Here is a 3,466-nt window from a genome sequence, read left to right on the forward strand (position 1 = left end):
ACACACACACACACACACACACACACACACACACACACACACACACAAACACGCATTTTTTTTTCTTTTTACAAATCTCTGGGATGAATTGAAAATTTGACTGGACACACCTAAAGAAGACTGTGGAAACAAGATAAAAAAAATCCTTGATTATCTCCAGTGTTTAGACTAGTATTACTAAAGCTCACTTTGTCAGTTGAATCTTGCCCTGGTAGATATTCATCTTCAAGGTACAAGCTTCTCATTGGAAAAGAATGTAGATGGTTCCCATTGCCTTTTGATATTACTTGGACGGAAAACTTAAATGTATTTATTTCCATCAGGTGCCTAACATTATCTGTCTGGATATAGAAAGGACATTATTGGATTGCCATCCCCACTTCTCTGTAATACCTGGGATAGCAGACCAAATAGATCAAGCTACTTGACATCACTCACAGGTTTTAGCCCTAAAAATGATATAACTAGGTAAGAAAATGGCCAACATTTTCAGAATTATGGCCTCCATAGTCTTTTGGTCCGTTATGGACAGGGATATTAATTGGACTTGTGATTTCATTGGTGTGTGTTATCTCTTCCCCAAACCCTCCCCTCTTCTAGACTTTCCTATCACTACCCAGGGCACAACCTTCCAGTTAAGTAAGCTTGCAAATTCCAGGGCATCCCTGGCATCCCACTCACACTCATCCCATATATCGAATCTTTTTTTATATCTTGTTCTTATTACCTTCATAACAGTTTTCACATTATGTCCCCTTTTTCTACTCAATAGCTGCCAATATGCACAGTCTCTAGTCACCTCACTCTCAGGGAATAGTTTTCTGCTTAGTCTCCCTGTCTCAAGTCTCTTCTTACTTCAATTAGTCCTCCGCTAAACTGCCAAAATGGTTTTTCCTAAAGCACAGGTCTGACTCTCTCTCTGTTTGTCTTTTTGTCTCTCTGTTTCTGTCTCTGTCTCTGTGTGTGTGTCTCTCTCACACACACACAATCAGCTCCAGTGTCTCACTATTAATCAATCAATAAACATTTATTAAGCATGTACTCTATGCCAGGCACTGTGTTAAACTCTAGGGATACAAAAAAGAGGTAAATGATAGTCCTTGTCCTCATGCTTACAATCTAATAGGTCACCATTACCCCCAGGATCAAATAACTCTTCTGTTTGACTTTAAAAGTCAACCTGGTCCCTTCCTACCTTTCTAGTCCAACTACACTTTCCTCCCCTCCGTGTCCTCTCCAATCCAGCTATACCAGCCCTTTTGCTGTTCCTGGCACACACCCCTCTCCCAAATGCCATTTGGCTTGTGTAACCCAAGTCTAGAATGTTTTCTCTTCTCATCTCCACTGTCTGGCTTCATCTGAGACTCAGTTCTAATTCCATCTTCTCCAAGAGGCTTTTGCTTATCTTTTCTCTTCTCCCACTGCTAAAGTTTGCCCTCTGATATTATATTCTATCAATATCTTCTAAGTATGTATCTATTTGCTTGTCTCCTCATGAGAAAATAAGCTTCTTGAGGTCAGGGATTGCACAGTTCCTAGAATAAGTTAGTGATTGATGCTGGGTGAAGAATCTACCAAGGCAGAAAAAGAGTTGCTTAACTGAGAGACCAAATAACCTGCATAGACTGCATGGGATTTAAACCCAGGTGATCCTGGTTCCAAGGCCAGTTTTCTCTCCACTGGGCTATGCTGCCATTGGTTTCGAACCATTGCCAACTTCACAGCACAAAGCTAGTTGTTGTTTTTGTTACTGCTACTCACACTGCCCCAGGATTGCCATTGGCAGTGTATAGATACTTATCTAAGGGCAGCTATCTGAGGCAGACATCTGGAGCCTAACTAACCAGGACAGCAACCTTGGAACCAAACCAGATTGGAGAGCCCTTCCCAGACTATCAAGCTAATCACTCCAACCACACCTAGGGCAAAAGCTGTGCTAATGATCTCTTCTCCCAAGAGTATAGATCATACTCTTGACTTCAGGGGCATCACTCCCAACTGTGTAGCAGTAATACAAGCTCTTTTGCAATAAGAGATTTGAAAATATGAATACATTTCTTACCTAATACTTTTCAGTCTCTTATAAGTCAGCAATTTTTACCTACTCTTCAACAGCCTTAGAGAGAGAGCCCCAGGGACTTTTTCCCAGAATTCCTGCTTAAAGGTGATACCTGTAGCCACAGACAGTACTGCTTTGTGCCTACATAACCCAGGTACCAACTGGTTCTTTAATAGCATTTCTCAGACTTGGTGAGAATTTGAAAAGAAAAAAAAAGGCTAAATTATTCACCATTGTGCAAGAAATTTCATATAGCATGGTATTTGCTTATTTCTGAGATGTAAATGTTCATACTGAAAATTTAACAATCTACTCAAAACAAATGAGTTGATTCCAGCATATATGTATGTGTGTTTGTATATGTATATATACACATATGTATATGTGTGAATATGTGTGTATGTATATATCCCTGTAGTATATTTCACAATTTGTACAAAACAAGGGAAAGATAAATTATCAGATTTTTTTTTTTACCTTAACCTTTACCTGTCCTTTCTCTGCATTTCCTATTGTTCAATGTCCGTTTGGGTCAGAGTCACCTCATGTTTTAATTGCCCTTACTTTTTTTTCCCCCAGACCACCTAAATCTCAACTTGTCAATCAACAAGTATGTATTACTATCAAGGGGTGCAGAGATTAAAAGCATACATTATATCTGGGAAAAGAAGACATGAGCTAAGGAAAAATTAACATTGTGAAATTAAAGCAAAATCTAAGATAATGATACCAGAAATCCTAGGATTTCAAGCTATCAGAGGCCTTGGTGATCACCTATTCAATCCCCTCTTTTTTCAAACCAGGAAAACAAGGACTAGAAAGAGGAAGTAATTGGTTTCAAGGTCACAAAGGTAGAAAATAACAGAGAGAGGATTTAAAGTCAAGATACAGGACCATGGGTTTATAGATTTAGAAGTGAAAGAGATCTTAGAATATCATCAAGTCTCTCATTCTGTATATAAAGAAAAAGAGACTCAGGGAGGTTGTGACTTGCCCAATACTGAACAGATAATATTTCAATTGAATTCAATTCAATAAACATTTATTAAGCACCTACTATGTGCGGACACTGTGCCAAGCACCAGGAATATAAAAAGTGGCAAAATAGAATCCCTGCCTTCAAGAAGCTTGCAGTTTCAGAGATGTAGTCAGACTGAGGCCAAATTGTGTTCTTTCTTCTACACCAGGCTCTCCCTCTACATGAATAATTAGAAGAAAAAGGAGGAAGAGGAAAAGGAGAAAAAGAAGGAGGAGAAGAAGACAAATAAGGAGAAGGAGGAGGAGAAGAAAGAAGGAAGAGAAGGAGAAGGAGAAGGAGAAGGAGAAGGAGAAGAAGAAGAAGAAGAAGAAGAAGAAGAACAAGAAGAAGAAGAAGAAGAAGAAGAAGAAGAAGAAGAAGAAGAAGAA

This window comes from Petaurus breviceps, unplaced genomic scaffold (genome assembly GCF_028583685.1).
Source record: "Petaurus breviceps papuanus isolate PSGF00001 unplaced genomic scaffold, PetGlider_PUasm1.0 90692, whole genome shotgun sequence".
In the NCBI taxonomy this organism is placed as follows: domain Eukaryota; kingdom Metazoa; phylum Chordata; class Mammalia; order Diprotodontia; family Petauridae; genus Petaurus; species Petaurus breviceps.